Source organism: Antechinus flavipes, chromosome 6 (genome assembly GCF_016432865.1).
Source record: "Antechinus flavipes isolate AdamAnt ecotype Samford, QLD, Australia chromosome 6, AdamAnt_v2, whole genome shotgun sequence".
Classification (NCBI taxonomy): domain Eukaryota; kingdom Metazoa; phylum Chordata; class Mammalia; order Dasyuromorphia; family Dasyuridae; genus Antechinus; species Antechinus flavipes.
Genome location: NC_067403.1, coordinates 69,223,408 through 69,247,119, shown reverse-complemented (window position 1 = coordinate 69,247,119; position 23,712 = coordinate 69,223,408). Strand labels below are relative to the sequence as shown.

Below are 23,712 nucleotides of genomic sequence, written 5' to 3'. Positions count from 1 at the left end.
CTAGATCTCTCTAAAACTGGCATTTTTCTCATTCCATTATGTCCATATAAGTTGTTCAGCAGTTCACTAGTTGATGTGCACCTCCTTATTTTCCAGTTCTTTGCCATCATAGAAAGATAGAAATATTTTTTACATTTTTTCTTTATCTTTCATATATATATGTGTGTTTGTGTGTGTGTGCGTGCACTATGATATATATGGTATCAAAAAGTATGAACAGCTTGGGAATTTTTTTAAAAGTATTAATTTTTTTAGACATTATAAATATTTACTGTTACATTTTGAGGGGTTTTTGATAACAAAGGAAAATAGTTAAGTAAAACTAATAATATAGTGACCTATCTGTAGCATCCTTCATCTCTTTATTAAAAACAAATCTATTTTCTTTCACTTTCCACCCATTGGAAAAAGAAAATACATTTCTTATAACAAATATAGTCAGGAACAACAAATTTCTTCAGTGACTGTATATAAATTCACAACACAGATATGTGTATATGTATACAAACATACACACACAGTATATACATGTATGTATGTTTGTGTACATATATGTACACACTATATGTACATATAGTATATATATACACACATACATACACACACACACACACACATATATATTAATATATTCTACACTCTCAATTGATCCTTTCTCTAATAGATAGTATATTTCATCATTGGTTCTTTGGAACAAAATTGCTTTCCAAAATGAAGGACCAGTTCAGAGCTCAACCAATAGTGATTTAATGCAATTGTGTTTTGTTTTGCTTTTTGCCTCTTCAGCATTATCATTTTCCTCTTTTGGGGGGTCAACTTTACCAATCTGGTAGATATGAAGTAGAAACCCAGAGTTGTTTTAATTTACACGTCTATAAATTTTAGTAATTTGGAGCATTTTTCACATAATTATGGATAGTTTAGATTTATTATCTACAACTATATAGTATGTTAAATTTCCCAAAATGCATCTGAGAATGTAACTCAGACATTTTGTCCTCAGATACAGAATTTTGGGAAAAATGTCATAGAAAAATGAGCCTATGAGAAAGTGAAAATAGAAATAACATAAATAAATTAAATCCACTCTCTGGATCTCATAAAGAGGATAGACATTTGAAAATGTTAGTACAGTGTGTGAGAAAGGGCAAGATTGCCTTCATTTGCAGCTTGTATCATTTTAATGTAGATCATCAAAATCCTATTTTGAATAGAGTTTTTTTCTGACTTGGAGCTAACAAGTCTATCTAAAAAAAAAAAAAAAAACCCAGATAAAGAGACTCTTGGATAAAGAATGGGTGTGTGTGCGCGTGCGCATGCATGTACACACAAGGGCACATGTATGTGGTTGATCAGTCTTCCATTTATTTTTATTTGCTTGTTCATTAATTTATCTATTTATTTATTTTTTTAACCAAACTTATTTCATTTGTGTAGGGAACTGACAGTGAGGAACTTTTCCCATGATATAGATAGCTTTCCTTTCTATTCAATGCATAATTTTAATGAGTTTCCTGTGAATTTTCCTACCCTCATATAGCCCTGCCAGTAGTTAAACTAGAGCCCAAGTTTTTCTGACAATTTGGAATAACAACAATTTCATTATGCAAAATAGTTATTGTGTATTGATTTAATGATGCTTTGTTGTTTTGAAACAATGAATTTAAACTTATTTTTATGCTCCAATACATTTTAAATTGATAAAATCACCTCCTGAAGCAATTCAAATTATGTTTAATGAATTTGTAAGAAAAGATATACCAGATTCCAAAATGGGAGTTCCTAAATCTGAAAAAGAAAAATAAGACAGATGAGGATGAGAAGGAAGAAGAGGAAAGAAAGAGAACAAGAAGGGGTAGGAGAAAGAAAGGGTAGAAAGAAGGAAGAAATAAAACTGAGACATCATTTTTAATGACTTTAGCCGAAGGTATAGTTGAAGACTTGGCACTAAAACCTGGTTTTGCAATATTACTTACAAAAACCAAACTCATTTGCATTTGAACTATATAAAATTGCCCTTAGCTTGTTTTCCCTGAAATGGGTTTTCAAGCTGTGTGTAAAATGAGAGAATATTTAATTTTTTCCTCATTTACTGTGCTCTTGCCTAATAAAATGAAATCTAAGAGACTCAAGTGAATGAAATTTATGTTTGTCCTTTATTATTGCTACTATGACTACATTTTGAATAAATGAAAAGAAAATTGGATAAATATTATGATTTCCTCACCCTGATACTGTACTCTTACCCTACTCCTATGATTTTCTCAGCAAAGTCAGTGAGCTTCAATTTCCAAGACAGGTGTCTTGTCACTAAGATAATGGTAGATGGATATTGTCTATGTTGGATTAATCACAGTTGTTATTGTCTGCATAAATTCTCTGAGATGAGCCTTGAAAGAAGATAATGCTACATTGGCAGTTCATTGCAGTATTCCATGAAGGCTAATTAAACAACTAATTAGATTCCTACTAGGGAATACCTTCATGAGTGTAAAGTTATTGGCGTCACCCATAAGGCTCACTCAGATCTTAAATTCTTAAGAAATGCAGACCAGTGTAAACTAATTGAAATTTTTAAACTGTTGGAACCTTATATCACATATATAATCATAATAAAAAAGAAGTGAAACTTGTATTTTATTGATTAAAGGCAACTCTCAATGGCAACATATTATTTATAGTGTTGGAAGATTGCTTGGGGGTAGTAAAAAGATAAGTGACTTGTCCACAGTGTCACAGAACCATCAGAAAATGTCCTGATTCTTAGTTTGGCCAGATTCTACATTTTTATCAGCAGGCTTCCTGAAAGTATACCTTTTTTATTTTTTTGCCATTTCTTTCTCCAGCTCCTTTTACAGGTAGGGAAACTGAGGTAAACAGGATGAAATGACTTGCCCAGAATCACACTGCTAGTAAGTGTCTGAGGTCTAATTTGAACTCAGATTCTCCTAACTTCAGGCCTGGCATTCTATCCACCACACCACCTTGCTGTACTTTTATAGACTATATTTCATACCTATAATGGGCCCCTTCTGCATCTCAGAATCCCCATTTTTTTCAAGCTCATTCAAGCACTCTCTTCTACATGAAGTTTCCCTTCCACACATTAGCTTGTATTTCTTTTTTATATCCTTATTTATGTGTATTTTGTCATCCCTAATAGAATATAGTTTCCTTGAGAGCAAAGACTCTAGCTCGGTTCCAATTCATGGGGATAATGAATCTTGTGAAGAGGTCCCACACATTCAAATTTGCATTATTCCAGTTTGTAATTGTGTAAATTAGGGTTATTGTTTCCAGTCAAATGAAAATATTCAGTATAAATTTAAATTAATTTTCATTGAATGCATTTTCTTTGAATCCCCAAATTTCTGACATATTTTTGACATATAGTAGATGCTTAATAAACACTTGAATATTTCTGACATATAGTAGATGCTTAATAAATACTTGAATATTTCTGACATAGAGTAGATGCTTAATAAATAATTGAGTCAACGTATTGCACTAGGAGCATAATTAAATGAGTCTCAATTTTCTTGCTATCTGACCCTAGGAACAGGGGAGGACAGGTTTATAGTCTGTATTCTGTTCCTCACAAAGGTGGGAGAAAACAACCCTACCTCTTCCTGTCTTCTAGCCAAAGGTATTCCCAACCTTGGACGTTGATGAGAGTCACTGAGGATGGGCAGAGATGGATAGGTTGTGAGAATATTGTTGGAAAGAACTCCTTTATCAGTTAGATTACAGATCTCTTTAAATCTTTGACTATTTGAATGTTGGCTGGTTGATTGTGGAGTGCTTTATAAAATTTTAATGACTATATGCATGTAATATCATCCATATCTTGTGATACATGGTTTATATAGAAAGTAGTCACAGATATCTTGAAGCTAACCAACATTTATAAAGTGCCTACTGTGTGACAGACTATGCTAAAGAAGATCAGCAGTTCCATTCTCAGGACCTCATAATCTATTCAGGGACTAGCTGCAAACAACTGTGTGCAAACATGTTGTAGACAAGGTAAATTGGAGATAAATCCAGAAGGAAAATACAGAGGGAAGGTAATTGAGAAAAACTCTTTCCAGGTATCCTACTTTTCTCTTATGACTGCTCCATTCAAAGTCATAAAGTTCCATAAAGAACCCATTGAAAACCAGATTAAACATGAACAGAACCAGACTCATTTAATTTTTGAGTTGGAAAGAGATCAGTGGCCATTAAGTCCTATTCATACTTTCAAGCAATTTTCCACTATTATGTCTCTACTTGAAGATCTCCCGTGAGTGAAGGAGGACTTCTAGAGGCAGTGAAATACTCTTATGGCAAAGTCCTACTGTTAAGATTTTTTTTTTTAATTTAAAGGAAAGACAGAAACAGAGACAGACACATGAAGCCAGGACAGAGATAAAGAGCGAGTGAGAAAAGGAGGAATGGGGAGGGAAAAGACAAGGGCGAGAAAGAGAGAGAGAAGAGAGCATAAATACAAAATAAAGCAAATTCATGGAAATGAGAAGATATAGACAAACATGTTAGTTTTGAAAATAAAGTGGGCTGCCTCATTCTCTGAGACTAGAGGAAAGGAAGAATAATATAGAAATGGAAATAGGTTATGAGAGATGGGAGAAGGGGGATGAGAAATCACAAATGGCTTAAATCCTTTGTAGTCAAGTAGGAGTCATGTTTTTTTGTTAAATGAATATAAATATAGTGTCTAGAAAGAGAGAACAATCGTAATAACTTGGTAGTTTTCCCTGGTAATTTTGAATTTAGAATGTTGTGTTCAGATATTTTAGGACATTAGCAGTCTTGAAAATGTAGAATTTTTTAGAATGGCAACAGATCTGAATGTAGAACACAACACTCCCTGAAGGGTTGAAAACGAAAATGAAAACAGAAGACAATGAAGAGGTACATGGTTAATGAGAGTAAGTCCGTCATAAATATCAAATGAGAAGTTTTGAAGAAGTGGAATGAAGAATGCCAATAAGAAAATACATGGTAGAATTAGAAGCAGGGATCCTCAAACTATGGCCCGTGAGCCAGATGCAGCAGCTGAGGACCTTTATCCCCCTCACCCACGGCTATGAAGTTTCTTTATTTAAAGGCCCACAATACAAAGTTTTTGTTTTTACTATAGTCTGGCCCTCCAACAGTCTGAGGGACAGTGAACTGGCCCCCTATTTAAAAAGTCTAAGGACCCCTGAAGAAGGATGGACTCATAACATGAATGGTGGGGGAAGATGACAAGAGGACAAATGGCTCCTTTGGCATTCTCATGATGTCAGGAGAACCTCTAGCACATTGGTTAAACTTCCTGTGGCAAGATTGGGCACAGACAAATATCACATAGGATGAGTAGGCATGAAAGGATGACCTTTTTTATTGTTAGAAGGAACATGTAAATCCACAAAATCTAGGTTTCTTTGAGTTTTTGAATTGTCTTGCTCATATAAAAGTGTCTTTAGAATATCATTTTCAAAGAAATTGTACTATTTGCTTTAACATTTTCTCATTTTAATTCATTTTCTTGAATAAACATTACTCAGGTCCTACCTCAGTTCATCTTCTTAGAACAAAGCCTCCGACAAGATCCCATATAAATTCTCATTCCTATTAGAAACCAGAAGTACTAAAGTAGTTTCAGGATCTCTATAAGCTTTTTTTTTTTTGAAACAGTATTGGTAAGTAGGAGTTCAAATGTGCCAAATAACCAGAAGAAAAAAAAATAGAGGAAGCTGAAGGTTCAGAACATAGCATTAATTACCCATCCCCTCTCTGCTTCCAAAGACAGTGACAAAATATGAAAAAATATTGAATATTAATGATCTAGCATTCATCTTGGCAAACCATGAAATAAATAAATATATGTGTATTTGCATGTATACACACATATATGTATATGCATGTATACACTTGGATGTACACATGAACATACAAAATATACATGCATATATACATACACATGTATATACATATACACCATCATTGTCTATAGCAGATAAACCTGAATTTTACATCAGTGAAACATTCTGGATCCTAAGCCTTCAGTCTTACACCCTTCTGGTTACCATCTAAATGTCTATTTAACAGCTCATTTTTGTTTTTAAAAATATGGGGCAAAGTTTAATACTTGATAACCCAAATAAACAGACAGAAGTTTTTCTCAGTGGTATCAAAATATTCAGGTGTAACTCCCTAGATGACAAAATTGGCTCTTGTGGAAAATAGATTATTTCTTCATTTTACATGTGAAGGCAGATCACAGGAATAAAGAAATAAATTTCCCATTGTTAAACTTCAAAGTTCCTGATAACTACTCCTTGTGGAGAAAAAACATTTTCCAAAGAAGTGGTAAAATATGTAATATATCCTAGAGACTTAGTCTCTTGGTTTAGGAACAAAGAATGGATAATTCTTTATAGAAGGAACTATTGCCTTGCCCCCTTCCTATATTTGAGTCGTGAAGAATAATAATGAAGGTTAGTTGCCTTCATCATCATTTATTAATCACCCACAGGTGATAATATGAAAGAGAAAGGGAGAGAGAGAATGTGACTAAAATTTTTATTGATGTCTCCTGCTTACACATAAATCATCAACTCTTTCCCCATCTGCAATCAGTGAGTTTTACCTCATAACAAAGAAAAACAGTTAATTAAAAACAACTAAAACAATGATCAAGTTGGACAGCGTGCAAAATTTCACATTCTCTCTACCCACTGTCCCAAACACACTCTTCCCTTTTATAAAGGAGGGTTTACAAGTGTATTTTTTTAAATCACTTGTCTCAGTTTAGAAAACATTCCTTAGCTTTTCCAGACTATTTCCAATCTTTTCACTTTTTGTGAGAAAGAAATGAATAAAAATGTATTTATTCAGGGATTACTATATGAAAAAACAAAGAGAAAAACCAACCCTGTTTTCAGTGCTGGAGATACAAATAGAAAATAGTCTCTAGTTAAGGAGCTCGCATTCTAATGGAATAAGGAATAATTTTTGCCCTCTGGGAAAAGGGATACAATAATTGCCTAATATGATAACTTTAAGAATTTAAATAATTACATCTATATGGTACTTTCAGGTTTGTAAAGATCTTCCTATTGTTTTGTTCAAATATCCCAATATTGCTGGAAGGTGGCTATGTTATTATTGCATTAAAGTTAAGAGAGAACATCTAGGATTTAAGACCTTGAGTGATTTCCCTTGGCAATGGACCTGGTAAGTAGCTGAAGTCAGATTTTTCTGACTGACCTCTAGGAAGTTTTGCCTTTCCCCCTGTTTACTCTGATGGTTATGCCATATCCCTAATGTGCTTTATCCTGTTAACATCAACAGTACACTTATTGACTATTTGGGTGACGTGATTTTAATGTTTCAGAGACTGATATTCCATGATTATTATTAGTAGTAATAGAAACAGAGTCTCTCTCTGTGTGTGCATGTTTATAATAACTGAAATTCTAATATCATACAAATTATAAGACCGATTCCCCTTGATTACCATTTTTTGTTTCATTTCTACATACATTTTTCATTATCTTTCTGTTTGCCAAGTGGAACACAGCTCACATCAATTGCAAAAACTCCACAAGTCATGCTTGGGAGGAAACGCTTTCCTTGTTCTTTCATTTTGCAGATGGATGGGTGGGAAAGTTTGGGTGAACCTTCAGTCTGCACATCTGGTTGTCTGCCAAGACAGGGCGTAACCATTTAAGGCAACAATCAGAGCCATAGATAGGATGATATTGGAATAGAAATGGCCATATTGGAACACATGAGAAAATAAATCCGATGCAATTGGGAAGTGACTTTGCAGGAACATTGGCCAGCTTTGACTCGGAGTTTCACCTTTCTTGGATTTAGGTTTATTTGGTCAATGTTGAGCTAAGGTAGCATTTGTGTAAGATGTGCTTCGAGTGAGATATCATGGAGATTTATTGTACCCTTCTCATGCCCTGGGACACGTACATCTCTGCTCTGATAAATCTGGTATTTTCATTTTTAACAGATGTAGCCTTGATTCCATAGTATTCATTTCAGGTAATTTCTGTAGGCCAGAATGTTATGGGAATATATTAGGTTGGAAATTAGTTTTCCTGAATGTCGAAATAAATAGCACTTGAGTATATTGCATTGCCAGGTTCTCTGGTATTATGGGATTTTAACAGTTACAATTAGGCTCAAAAAGCTGGGGCTGAGCATTGCTTATTTCTCACCCAGTATTGGTCACAATTGCAGTGATGGGATATGTAGTGCCCTATAAAGTAATAGCCCAAATGCCTTGTTTCAATTGGATTGCCAGAGGAGGTAGATTTTTTGTCTTGATATAAGGATATATTTCCTAACAATGAAAGCTATTCCAAAGTGGAATGGATTGCCTTGGGAGGCAGTGAGTCCAATTCAATTGAGCAAGCAATTATTAAGTGTCGACTATGTGCCAGGCACTGGGGTAGGTTCTGCGTATTCAAAGACAAAAACAAAATAATTCTTGCCTTTAAAAGGCTTCTATTTTCCTGGGTAAATAACTAGCATACATTCAATTAAATCTATAATATATACAGAGTAAATTCTAAGGAATTTCAGGGAGAGGGTGGAAAGTACCCACAACCTGTTTGTGTGTCTGTGTGTTTATACAGGGGTGGGGAAAGGAGGAGAAGGGGAGGAATTGAGATGATCTTCTTGAAGAGGAATTATTTTAAATAAACCTTGAAAGGAGCTAGTCCTTCCAAAGGATAGCGCCTAAGAGGAGAGCATTCTAGACATGAAAGACAGCTTTATATGATGGCTTGGAGATGTCACATCGGGAAAGTAGCAAGTAGATGGAAAACAGAGTGATATGAAATCAGTCTAGAAGAGTGATTTTGAAAAGTTTTAAAAAGAGAGATTTATATTTTACTCTAAAGGTAACAAAAACCTAGAGGAGCTTCTTAATTAAGCTGGCAGTGACATAGTAAGGGTTTCACTTTAGTGACAGTGATTTTGAACTTTTAACTATAGTCACTTGTCAGGTAGATTATAGGGGTGATTCTTCTTCAGATATTGCATGGACTACATGGTCCTGCCCACTGTTGGGATTCTGAAATTCTGTGGAATCTTGTTCAAATCTTGATGGGACAGAAATAAAATACCTGATTGGTAAATAAATATCATGGTATACAGGGGCCATTGTATTGAGACTGGGAAAGTTGAATTCTCTGCCCATAGAAATCAATGGAAAATAAGAGGGAGGCAGTGCTGTTTGATTATTTTGTTCTTTATAAATCAGTCATCCTATATCTCCTAAGTCAGAGGTTATTGCCATTTTATGCCAAAGACTCCTTTGATAGTTGGGTGAAACCTATGGACCCTCATTAAAATGTTTTCAAGTGCATAAAATAAAATACAAAGGATTTTAAAAGAAGTTCTCTATATAGAAAGACATCAATCTTTTAAAAAAATAAATTCATGAACCCTACACTAAGAGGGAAAGGGCACACCATTCCAGTTTTTGTTCCAGAAAAACACCATTGGTGTCATGAAAAGTTGGACATGACTGAAGCAACTGAACAATAATAAGAGGTTAAGAACTCTTGACTTTAGTGCAAAACAGTATATGCTCATTTTTCTCAGTTTCTTAAGTATAATTCAGTATACTTGAATATTGTGTGAAAAGAATCACTTTCAACATCTACATGCATGAAGATGGGTGTGTCATTCAGTTAAGAAGACCAGTCTTTCAGGGTTTTTTTAAATTTTTAACTTTTTTCCAGATTATTATTTTTTTTATTTTGCAGACTTTTATTTCATTAAACTTATAAATCACCAAAAATTGTTGGAAGCATCTAGCTTCCTTTAAAAAATGCTATTAGTCATCAATTGGAGAATGGCTGAATAAATTGTGGTATATGAATAACATGGAATATTATTGTTCGGTAAGAAATGACCAACAGGATGATTGCAGAAAGGCTTGGAGAGACTTACATGAACTGATGCTGAGTGAAATGAGCAGGACTAGGAGATCATTATACACTTCAACAACAATACTATATGATGATCAATTCTGATGGACCTGGCCCTCTTCAGCAATGAGATGAACCAAATCAGGTCCAATGGAGCAGTGATGAATTGAACTAACTACGCCCAGTGAAAAAACTCTGGGAGATGACTAAAAACCATTACATAGAATTCCCAATCCCTATATTTTTGCCCACCTGCATTTTGGATTTCCTTCACAGGCTAACTGTACAATACTTCGGAGTCTGATTCTTTTTGTACAGCAAAATAATGGTTTGGACATGTATACTTATTTTGTATTTAATTTATACTCTAATATATTTAACATGTATTGGTCATCCTGCCATCTAGGGAAGGAGGTAGGGGAAAGAAGGGGAAAAATTGGAACAAAAGTTTTGGCAATTGTCAGTGCTGTAAAATTACCCATGCATATATCTTGTATAAAAAGCTATTAAAATAAAAAAAATAAATAAATAACATAGGGGAAGTAAAAAAAAATGCTATTAGTCATTTACAGTAAAATGTAAATATCCAGTCTTTTTCTTTGACAGTTTTTAAATCTAGTGCTCAAGAAATTGGAGGGGGTTTCTTCCCTTGCTGATCTCTGCTGGCACTCTGGCTTGTGAGCTTTGGGAATGTCCAAAACTTAAATACATTAAACCTTGTTTTTATCAAGAAGTCAAAATGCTCTTAGTATCCTCACAATGCATCTCCTGTCTCTTTGCACAAATTTTTCATTCCTAAGAATTATCCCCTCCTCATCTTAGTAACTCTAGTTTTTTTTTTTCTCTAGGCTTAATTTGTATATCACTTCCAACATTAGAATTTTACTAATTGCAGATTCCAATGCCTATTCCTAAATTACCTTATGTTTTTTTCTGTATATATTATGTCTATGTTTATAGATATATATTCTATCTTCTCCAACTGAATATAATTTCCTTGAAGTCAGTGACAATTTCATTTTTGTCTTTTTTTATCCCACTAACTGGCAAGATGCCTGATGTAGAGTAGGTGTTTAAGAAATTGTTGATTGATTGATGCTCATCAAAGCAAGATTGAACAATATGTGAAGATGCAAAACGTCTCTGACTCAGCCTGGGTGGGAACTCCCCCACTAATAGTCCTTTATGACTTCATCAATAAGCCTTAGAGAATTGCCTGAGTCTTGAGAAAAATAACTTCACAGATAATAAATGACAAAGATGACATTTGAACTCCAGTCTTACCAACTCCAGGCTCAGCAGTCTATCCATTAAATCTAATATTGAATGATACAAACAGAACCTGAATGAAATACTCTTAAAAATACTTTTCTTTCTGCAATCCCTTAATGGTTTCTTTAAACAAGCCTTAGTTATTCACAGCAATAGATGACTTAAAGAAATGTGTTTAGTAATTTACAAGTATCCAACTCATGTTCCTCCTGTCAAGCTGAGCCTGTATAAAACAAGTTTATCTTAGCATTTTGTTATGTTTGGTTTTATTTTTATTGAATTTGATTTTACTTTTCCTGAGAGAATCACATTGACAAAGCATTTTCATGGGGCTGATTTAGTTCCTAAGGTAATAAATTAGTATCTGTACCTCTTGGAGCTCATTGGGTCCTTCTTAACATGTATTTCCTGTTACAGAGGCTTAGTGCCTAAAATATAGACTCATCATTTTTCTCCACATAAATTAACCCCTTGAACTTGCTTTTTGCCAGTTCTCTTCTTTTTATAATCTCTACAACTCTTGTCACGCCCATCTTAACATGTGGACACCAGTGCTATTCCAGCTGTGTGCTCAATTCAATCCTCCAATTCAATTCAGTGAATATCTTATAGGTTTATAGATTTATAACCAGAGACGCAAAGGACCATCAAGGACATTTAGTCTATTTCTTCTAATTTTACTGTCAAAGAAACTGAGGTTTAGGGACATTAAAGGAATTGCTTAGACTCATACAAGGGTTAAGGAACTGAGCCAAGATATTCTCAGTCCAAAGCCAGCTTGTTTCTACTTGTTTCAAGGTGAAACTCTGGAGAAACAGAGACAAAAACAAAGGAGTTCTTGCCTTCAGAAAGCTTATTCCTACTATGGGGAAGATGGGGGAATATAACTCATGCAGAACAAGTAATTTCAAGAGAGAGCACCAACAAAGTATAATGCATAATTTATTTCTTTCATCCTAAAACTAGTTCATTTTAGTGAGATAATAGACTACAGTATGTTCATGTTCATTTAATTATATTTCTTATTTTGAATGTTAAGTTCCCTTCCGTGCCCTTTATTGTTATAATTTGGGACAATGTAAATGAAATTTATTTTATACAAGCTCTACTTCTATTCCCTAAGTTAGGATAATTACTCTAGCCAAGCTAACATTCAGAAAAATATCTCTCTTGCTCCACCTTCCCCCTTAATGCCAGACAATCTAACTCAACTTCCTTTTCCTGACTCTTAAGACTTATCTGTAGCCCAGATGTGAAAAAAGGTCATAAAAAGAATGTGATCCCATTTGAGTCAAGATAACCAAAGAATCTATGTCCAAGACTTAGTAGCTGAGTTAGAAGGGACCTCAGTGGCTCATTTCTCAGAAAAGGAAATGTGAGACCCAATATTATTGCCTAATATTATAATATAGTAAGCATTAAAAATGCCATTTGAATTCAGTATCTCTGATTCCAGCAGGTATAAGGGTCCAGTGGATAAAGTCCTGATTCCATTTGTAATTGGTTTTTGGTTATGCTTTAGTCTCACATGATAGATCCTTAAACAGATCCTATACTTTAGATAAATTTAGTTGATCAGAATACTAGACTTGAAGCAAGGAAAACTTGATTTCAGATATCCTGTGACACTAATTGGTTGAATGAGGATGGGTAAGTCATCTCCTTTGAGCCTTAGTTTCTTTACAAAATGGAAATATATTTATATTATAAATAAGTATGAATATGATGATATGAATATATATTTAATATATAATACATATGTTAAATATCTATTTATAGCTTAAATATAGAAATATAATATTTTATGAATATTAATTTATATTTACATTATGAATAAATATACTGTAAATATATTTAGAGTAAATATAGCTATAGAGATGGGTAGAGTTCAAATGAGAAAATAGATTTGGAGTACTTTGCAGATCTTAAAGCACCATATAAATGTCAGCTGTTGTTATTAAGAACTGAGCTTAAGATGCCCTTCCGCTGAGCAGCTCAGTCATGGTGTCTAATTAATGAAGGCTACATTTGATGCCATTATTCCACTTTATTCTTTTCCTTTCCTCTACCATACTGCCATTGTTGATTGCTGTCACAGAATTAAATGCCTGGGGTTTCTCCATTAGTAATAAAGCTGCTTTCTCACTAAGGAGTTTGGTCCCCTGGAGAGAAACCTAGATGAAGAATGAGCAGAATGCCTTGATTCTGGGAGCTCTGTGCTTTTCAGCTTTCAAGACTAAGATCAAAGCCCCTTGTCTTTTATTGGAAGCACCTTTTATATCTTCCCTAGTATTAGACTCAAAAATTGTATCCATTTTCTGGTTTAAAACAAACCAATTTCTTGGAATTCTGTTGTCGACAAAGCCTCTGCTAAGTGATCAATCAAGTGTATTTTGGTGGCCCTGAATGATTGTTCAAGACTTGAAAATTTCACTTTTTTTCTTAGATAAAAGCACACTCCAAAATAAAACGGATATTCTTGTAACTAAGTGGTCATTTAGAAAATTCTATCTAGGAAGAAAACTTGTTTTGCAAGACCTTCAAAATTCCATCTTTTAGAAAATGAGCTTCCGATCACTTGGTCTAGAGAGTGGTACAACTGTTCTGGACGCTCAGGTCACACTTTGCACATTCTGTTGAAGAATGCTTCTCAAATGCTCAATAAATTCATAAATTGTACATATTCCCATAGATTACAACCATTCTCAATACATGAATTGTGGCCGAGAAATCCATAAACTACCAGACAAAATTTTGCTGATAAGTCTCTCATAACTTAATCAATTTGCTCTTCTGACAGTCATTGGATAATAAATCTACAACTGAAAGGAACGTTTGAGGCCATCTTGTTCAACACCCTCATCTTGCAGATGAGAAAACCATGTCCCATAGAATCTCAATGACTCACCCAAATTCACACAAGTATGAAACCGTCAGATGAGGGATTACAACCCAGGTCCATTGACTTCAGAGACAGTGCCATTAGTCTCTTGCTGAGCCCTCTAAGTCTCTTACTTAGTCCTCAAGGCTTAATAAAAACCTATTAGTATTATTAAGACCCTGACATAACATTGAGAAAACAACATCAATCCAATGCCTTTATTAAGCACTAGAATAGTATTGTGTTGGAGAAAATCAGTGATAAATATGAGAACACTGCTACTTTGGTAAAGTGAAAAAATATGACTTTGGGCAAATCATATAATTTCTCTAGGACTTAGTTTGTTTATTTGAAGAATGGGAAAGTGAGACTAGATGGCTGGAAGATATACACCATATACCTCCATCATTCCTTGGCTACTGTGGTTCAAACCAGACATCATTCAGTCTTATTAGTGGTTTGGTAACTTAATTATCTAGTGTCTGTTTTTTGTCTTTTGTGGTCCAGCCTTCTGATCCTTGCCTTTTTGTGTCCAAAGGTGCCTATTTCAGGGAACTTTATACTAGGAGACAGGACAACAAATACTTAATGTTGCATTTTCCTTTGTCTCTTGGCTCACTCCTTGATAAGATTGCCACTGAATTCTTGACCTTTTCTTTGCCTTTAGTTTGTCTTCTGATCCTGCTTTCCCCCAGACTTAATGCCTAATTTTATATCTTGTATTCTTTTTATTTTATTTTATTTTTTAAAATAGCTTTTTATTTACAAGTTATATGCATGGGTAATTTTACAACATTGACAATTGCCAAATCTTTTGTTCCAATTTTTCCCCTCCTTCTCCCCACCCCCTCCCCTAGATGGCAGGATGACCAGTAGATGTTAAATATATTAAAGTATAAATTAGTATATCTTGTATTCTTGTACTCCTATCTCCAAATATCCATTCTTAGATTACCTATGTCAGCTATGCAGCTTTCTGAAATCTTCAATTTCATGTTGCTTGTCTGATGGAATTCCACTGGTTTGCTAATTCATCCCCTAAAAAAATTAGTAAATTAGTCAGACATGATTTCCTTTTGGAAAAATCATACTCTTATTATTTTTGTTTCATTATTTGATGGTTTGCTTCTTGGTTATAGCTTTTACAAGTTTACTTGGAAAGGAGGCCAGCCTTCCTGATCTACATTAACCTCAATTCCTTTTGGATCAGCTTTTCTGTCTAGAGGTCACCTTGCAGTTTTCCAGGTGGCTGGCATGGTGGCCATCTTATAATCAGGTTAAACATTTGGGGCAACAGTTCTCCTTGAATTCTTTCAAGCCTCCTGGGTGGATCTCATTCTGTCCCTGTAATTTCTTTAATTATTTATTTTTTTTTAATTAATTTAGCACATTCTAAGTAAAGACCATTATTTGATTGGATCATTTGATTGAATAAATCCAACCTATTCATTTCAAGGAATTATTTTGAAGTGAGAATATTGCTAAGGATGACTCTGAGAATGACCTTCACTGTCTCATTCCTGAGTACTCACTGCCAAATAACTAATTAGGACTTCCATAGATTCTCTTTCTGGATTCCTCTCATATATTTTAAATGATCTTCTTTTATTGACTTTAGAATATTTTGAGAAGTATTATAAACCTACATTGAAAGGGCTCTATTGTTACATTATGTTTAGTCTGCCAAATCCAGCCCAGTTCACAAACATTTATTAAGTGGCTACTATGTGTTAGGCAAAATTATCCAAGAAAGACAAAACAGTCCAAGCTCTCAAAGAGTTCACAGTTTAATAGAGAAAACAATATAGAAAAAGTATGTAGGGATTATATATATATATATATACATATATGTTTGCATATATATGCATATTATTTATATATTATGCACACACATATATATAACTTCATGTACACACATACACACAACACCCCCCACTATATCTCCCTATACTCATTCACATATATGATATTATATATATACATATGTATATGTATACATAATAAATTGGAGATATATCCTAAGTTCTTAGAGTATGTTCTAAGAACAAGGAAAAGCTTCTTACAGAAGATGAGACTTAAGCTGAGACAAGCTGAAGGAAGCCAGGGAAACTACAAAGCAGAGATAAAGGGAAAGAAAGTTCTAGCCATGGGAAAATCCCCAAGGTCAGGAGATGAGATGCTGTGTGCCATATTTCTTTAAACTTTCCTATTCTTTTTTTTACCTATTTTTGATTTTTTTCTTGTTTTGAAAATGTACTTTAAGCACTTGATAAATGCATATATATTTCAACTATACTTATTTCTTTTTACTGATTCTTAGTGGTTTCTCATATATGACATTCTTCTGCTTTCATGGCTTTGAACAAATGTTGCCTTCTGTGGAGAATGCTCTTCTGAATGCATTCAGAAAAATTTGGAAAGACTTATGTGAACTGATAGAAGAACCAGGAGGACATTATTCACAGTAGCAACAATATTGTATGATGAGCAACTGTGAGTGAGTTAACTACTTTCAGCAATAAAAAAAAAATGCAAAAACGAGTCACAGGACTCGTGATATAAAAGATGCTATCCACTTCAAGAGAAAGTAGTGATAGAGAGTAAATGCAGATTAAAACATATGATTTTTCACTTAAATTTTTTTGGTCTCTCTTTTTTTTTTTTGGTCTGTGGTTTTGTTTTTGTTTTTGCTGAGGCAATTGGGGTTAAGTGACTTACCCAGGGTCACACAGTTGGAAGTGTTAAGTGTCTGAGGCCAGATTTGAACTCAGTTCTTCCTGACTTCAGGACTGGTGCTCTATCTACTGTATTAACAAGCTACCCCTTTGTTTTCTTTTAAAACATGAATTTTATGGAGATGTTTTTCATGTTTCCCTCTACACACACACACACATTCACACACTTGAATACTTATTTATTATTCCCTTTCTCTTCTTCTCATGGAATATAAACTCCTTGAGGATAAGAATTATTTCATTTTTATCTTTTTATTTTAGAATCTTTGAATGACAGATAACAAATATTTCTGGAATTGAACTAGATCCACATATAAGAAATATTGGGTAATATGACTAACAATAGCTTCAACTGCTACTCTTCTTGAAAAAATAGATTATTCAAATAAATGGTGATTATAGTGAATCTTCATGATGTTATCTTGTCTTGATCCTCTATAACATAGAATCATCATTCAATGAAGGCATTTCTTCAAGAAGACAGGGAAATGGAATCAGTGCTCATTGTTTCCTGACATTCTAATAAAGCAAGAGCAAACCTTAGAGACTAATAAGACCAACCGGTTAAAAGGTTTATTAGATTACCCTGGTGGAATTTCTGATGTCTTCAGGAAGGCTGAATGATAGAAGATTTATGATCAGATTCTTCAACAGGGTGTAGACTGCCTATTTTCTGTGGTTTGGGCTGAAGTTGGAGCTGTTTGCTTTAGATTACAGCTGGGAGGAGAATAAAGGCTAAACCAGCTTGTGATCCTGATCCTGCCTACACAGTAAGTCAATCTCTTGACTTTCCCATGGGTGTGAGCACTCAGGCTGTCTGCGGGTAGAACCAATATTTTCTTCTGAAAAGACCTTTGAATCTTATCAAGCACTTACCCGGTTCTTGTGCTTGGGAGCTCAAAGTATTATATTTGTTAGAGATGACTTGGACCTGAAAAGCTTTTAGAGCATATATGATCAGTCCTTCTTCCATAAAAAGAAGTCTCTGTAAAACATTATTTTACTGCTAATTGTTTAGTATTTGAGGAAATGGTTGGCCTGGGAGTCTGCATTCTAGTAGTCTCGATGGATGGGATCACAGAATGAAGGCAGAAAAGGCCTTAGAGGTCCAAGAGTCTTTTTTATAGGTAGGTAAATGACATCGATAAGGAAGGAAGGTGAGCATATGATAGCCCAGGTCTCCCTATCCCAGGCCCAGTGCTCTTTCTTTTCTACTGCCTGTTTCCCTGAGAAATGAGCAATGGGCTACAACAGAATACCCTCTGACTACACAATTGCAAATCTGTTTAGAGGTTTCAGGGAGGTCCTGGAGAAGCTAACAGGAGCAAAAAGATTGGTAGACTCTCCTGTTTGAGGGTATGGACAGCTCCTGGACCATATCTTCCACCTTCTTTCATTTTCTTTGCAAGAGTCTAAAACAAAATACAAAGCTCAAAAAGATCATTTTGTTACAGTAAAAAGAGTCAAGGAGGATCCAGAAGAGCCTGTGGACTCTGTGAGGGAATGCCAAAAAATCTTACAGCAACTCACAACAGCAAACCATAAGGGTTAATTCATTCATCTCCCCAATGGTATCCTGACTATCATTTTGGGATGTTGCAGAAAACAGCAGTTCAGGAAACTGGGTCACAAGCTTCCTGTTCCTTACCTGGAGATCTAAGAAGCAGAAACAGGAAAAGTAGTTTGAGGAAGAGCTCAGCTTCCATTCCAGTTTTAATCAGAGAGCCCAACCCCTCTCTCCTCCTGCCAATCTGCACTTTTAATAGACATCAACTGGGGCAGTTGAAAGGCTGAGAAAAGAACATATGTAGGATGATAACCAAGATTCAGGTATTGTTTTGCATCAGGATCACGTTTCAACAAGTCAATTTTTTAAAAGACTCTTGGATCACTCATTGTAGAAAATTCATGACTAGATTTTTTATTTATGAAAAGCAAACATCCTGGTTAAATCGCAGAGTGTAAAAGCATTTGCAAATGTCAAGAGAAGACCTGGTGTTGATACTGACTCCCAGGCACGCTGATGTTTGAGATGTACCTGCACTATCAGGGTTTCTGCTAAATGGCACTTTCTGAGAAGGGGCAAGAACCATAGGGTACAGAGACTCGGTGACAGGGAAAAACCTCTCAAACTGAACAAAGGCTTCATGGCAAAGCCCGGAGAACAAGTTCTTTGTCCCACATCCTTCTCAGAGAGTAGTGACTCTCATAACAAGATTTTTTTTTAGACTTGCATAGATTAAACTTCAAGAAATGATTAGTATTAATTGCTGAAAGGAATTCTTTCACATAATCTGGGCAAAGATTTCACAGCAAAGCCCAGATGAATGAAATCCTTGTCTTATGCCTTATTTGTTGTATTGTCTGGTTTAGATTCAATATTTGATTAATGGTAATTCCTGTAAGGACTTGTTTCATATATTGACTATGACTTAATTTTAAAGATTAGTGTATATCACATGTACACACCCAATATATAGATCTATATCTTAGAGGGAGAGAGAGTCATAAAAACCTTGGGTCAAGTCCTGTCTAGGACAAATGCTACGTGATTTGGGATAAATCACTTGACCTCTCAGTGTTCCAGATAATTGTCAATTAACTGTTAAAGGAAGTTTCCTTACTGCAAGTTTCCCTAAAACAATGAAATCATTAAAGTCTAGCTATGTTTTATGCATACTCACATATACATATACACTTATAATGTATGTATAAATACATGTAATTTTATGTCATACATATATATGACATAAAATGGTATATATATATGTATGTGTGTAGGTTGATGTGTAATTTACATTCAAACTATTCCCAGGATATTAAATAGGCATGTTTCTATAGATGGGAATCATTCAAATTGAGGAACAAAATGCATTAGGGTCATAGATTTAGAACTAGAAGGGGTTTCAGAGGTCATTTAGCCCATTCTCTAACATTTCATAAATGAGAAATTGGACTCGGAGGCTTGCCGGAGGTCACACATTAATTGGAAAAACCTGGACATTTTAATTCCATTGCTCTATTTGCAGATCTAGTGATCTGTCCATTGTACTGTTCTGTCTCTCTATCATTAAACATCATCCAAGCCTTTTAATTCTTATATTTATGGAACAATTCTTTTGCAAATATTACAAATTAAAGATTGTTATTAGTTTATTTAACAGTTTATATTTTTGGATTATCTTTTCTCATAAATAAGTAGGAAAGTAGAATTGGGTAGGTAGAGCTTTTGTTGAAATGATTGAATAGCGAATTCTTCTCCCCTTTCCATTCCTTTTCCTTTTCTCCTTCCCATTCCTTTCCCTTTTCCCCTTTCCATTCCTTTCCCTTTTCCCCTTTCCATTCCTTTTCATTTTCCTTTCCTTTTCCCTTTTGCCTTTCCCTCCTTGGGTAATTTATTGGCCACCCCACCTTATGAAGATTCATTTTATTGTTGCTAAACTTAATATGAATCAGAATTCCAAACTCAACAGATCTGTCAGTATCAGCTTTCTCTGTCATTTGGATTATTAGTGATAATGAATTTTCTGTGGGATAGGTCAGTACACTGTAACCAAATTATCTGAAATCTTAATTATACAATTCCCAAATCCCATTGAACTCAGGTTTATCATCAATGCTCAACTAGCATGGATTTTTATTAAGGACCTCCTAAATGCCATGTACTAGAATACAAAGTCAAAAATGAAAAATATATTCCATTGCTTTTCTAATGATGTACATTATCAGTATACTAATGGTTTTAGCTGGGGACATTTTATGGGAAGACATACAAATTAGTATCCCATTCTAACAGATTGTTCTCTTGTTCTTTATAGGACTCTGAAACCAGTGAAATATTCATCCTTATTGCAGTGTTGTATTGAGGAGTACAAGAAGAAAGCACCTGTAATTCTCAGTAAGTAAGGATTAATATCTATTCATTTTATTTCTCAATTTATGTTTATATCTTGATACCAAGGGGAGAAAAATAACATTTCCAGTAGTTGCTTCCATTGTAGTGTGCATTTATTGTGTCTAGGAGACATTAGAATTATTGCTAGGTAGTACTTGTTGACTTTTCTGTAACTGAATGAAAATTATGTGCATGGAAACCTGGGCATGTAAAGCTATATCACAAAATCATTATATTATAGTGCCTTTTATCAATCCCAAGTTTATTGACAGGACTTATTTAGTGATAGCTATATAGCAAAAAACCAGGGGCAGGGAAACTGGGGCTTTTCCCTGGCCACTAACAAATTTAAAAGTTGTCACATTTAGAAGGTTCACACATAATTCTAACACTTCTGTAAGGCATGAAGGAAACAAAACATGATTCAAATATGGGAAGGTGATGGTCAGAGTGAATCCCCAATGCCTCTTCTCTTCCAACTCATGGCTTAACTTTTCTTTTTTTTAATAAAGCTTTTTATTTTCAAAATACATACACAGATAGTTTTCAACTTTCATCCTTGTAAAATCTTGTATTCCAAAAATTTTCCCTCCCTTCCCCTACTTCTTTTCTTAGACAGTAAGTAATCTGATATTTGTTAAACATGTACAATTCTTCAATACATGTTTCCAAAATTATCATGCTGCATAAGAAAAATCAGATCAAAAAGAAAAAAAATGAGAAAGAAAACAAAAGGCAAGGAAACAACAACAAAAAAGTGAAAATACTGTTTTTTGCTTCATACTCAGCCCTCACATTCTCTCTCTAGGTACAGATGGCTCTTTCCATCACAAGACCATTGGAACTGGCCTGAATCACCTTGTTGAAAAGAGTCAAGTCCAACAGAATTGATCATCATATAATCTTGTTGTTGCTGTGTAAAATTCATGGCTTTTTTAATACTTTATATTCCATGTGCCAACAATTCTATATTTTTTTCATGTGATTAGTGATAGAGATGGTGAGGGGAGAGTTGGGGATGTGGACCACTTTATGTCCAAAGTACTTCATCCTATGGACTCTATGCAGTACAAAGAGAACCTAATTAGCAAGTACAATGATTTAAAATATATATGTGAGAAGTTGATCCTGGTACTTCATTTCTGTGTGGATTCTAGTCATCATGTTCTAGGGCTTTTTGCTCCCAGGGTATTCTACTTTGTATTTCTTGTACACTTTGGTTTTCTTCCCTTTCATATTCGTCAGATTCTTCAGTCATACTAAGGAATAATTGACCAATGATTGATTAATGTGTAGTCTTTCCAAAAAATGTTCACGTTTTCCATAAAAGACATATGTAAAATGATCAAGCTCTAGTTTGTTTTTTGACCTTTAATTGTTTAAATTTAAATGTATAAATGAAAAAAAATTGATACTAAATTTCACTGAGGCAAAACAGAAAAGGGATAGAGAAACTGGAATTTTCTAGGCTTTTAAAATCACATCATATAAGCACATTAAGCCCAGTCTTCTTTGTTTTATTTGGATTTTGTTTATATTAATGCACTGAAGTACTAAATTAAATATCTCAAAATGAAAAAGGAAAAAAAAGTCTGCTTTTGCCTCAATTGTTTAGATGTTCCTGATGGAAGATTATAAGGGGAGGTGAATTATATGATTAATTTCACCAATTTTTCACTGTCCTTTGCATAGAAAAATCATTCTAAATTAGCATTAAAGTTTATTTTCAAAAGAATTAACAATGATGGAATTCTTTTTTTAAAGTTAGCCTATCAATTTCAATAGATTTATGCTGGAAAGAGCTATCTGCATCCAGAGAGAAAACTATAGAGACTGTGAATCAAAGCATAGTATTTTAACCTTTTGGTTGTTGCTTGTTTGCTTGGGGTTTTTTCCCACCTTTTTTTTTTTTTACCCTTTTGATCTTATTTTTCTCGCACATTGTGACAAATATGAAACTGTGTTTAGAGGATTTGCACATGTTTAACCTATATTGAATTGCTTGTTGTCTAGAAAAGGAAGGGAGAAAAATTTGAAACACAAGGTTTTGCAAAGGTGAATGCTGAAAACTATCTTTGCAGGTATTTGGGAAAATAAAAGGCTACAATAAAAATAAAAACAAAATAATGTTCATTTGAAGTAAACACATACCTGTATCCATATATATGTATAAAGTTAGCTTGCCAAAAGGAAAGGTTGTGGAAAAAGTACTTGTTACATGAAGTTTTATATAAATAATTCTTTACTCCATCCTTGTAAAGGGCTGAAATGCTTGAGTTCATGCACTGAGGTCAGACAACCGAGCACTTAAGGCTAATTACCGATTGGACAATACTCTATCAGCATATGCTTGGAAAATGGTCCTTCCCACTGTTCTGTCCTGGCTCGATAATTGGTGAATACAGAGAATTGTAGGAGGGATTAGGGGGTGGAATAAAACTAGCCAGAGTCACTTCTGGGTGGGAGACGAAGAAGGAAAGTTGTAGAGATTCTGCTTCCATCTAATTCAATCCGACTTCTAAAGACCAAGAATAAAGACCAAAGACTTTTGCTTATCCTGATTCTGGCTGATTCTAAGGTATCCAGGGTGCTAACTGGGTCTTCACACATCCTGACTTGAAATTCTTACTCAAATTAATAATCTAAGATTTCTCATGACTTTGGAGAAATCAGAAAATAAATCCAATAAATGCCTCTTCGATGAACCATAGACTTTTAAAAAAATATTTTATTTTATTTTATAATAACTTTATATTGACAGAATCCATGCCAGGGTAATTTTTTTTACAACATTATCCCTTGCACTTGCTTCTGTTCCGATTTTTCTCCTCCCTCCCTCCACCCCCTCCCCAAACCATAGACTTTTGAGAGTAAAAATGACATGAAAGATAATTTAGTCCCCTCCTTTGTTACAAATGAGGAAACTGAGGCTCAAATTATTTTGCCAAATTAAAATCACAGAATCTCAGAGTTGCGAAGACCCTG

The 23,712-nt window shown here is 34.4% G+C and overlaps 1 protein-coding gene across 3 annotated transcripts in view; it reads left to right on the top strand.

The window, feature by feature from the left end:
* The window catches only part of INPP4B (inositol polyphosphate-4-phosphatase type II B), a 931,109-nt gene that overhangs the window by 365,115 nt on the left and 542,282 nt on the right, over positions 1-23,712 (top strand). For all 3 annotated transcript variants that reach the window (XM_051965729.1, XM_051965726.1, XM_051965728.1), the window contains exon 3: positions 20,651-20,730. The gene's annotated coding sequence lies outside the window, so the exon portion shown is untranslated. The remainder of the gene's footprint in view (positions 1-20,650; positions 20,731-23,712) is intronic.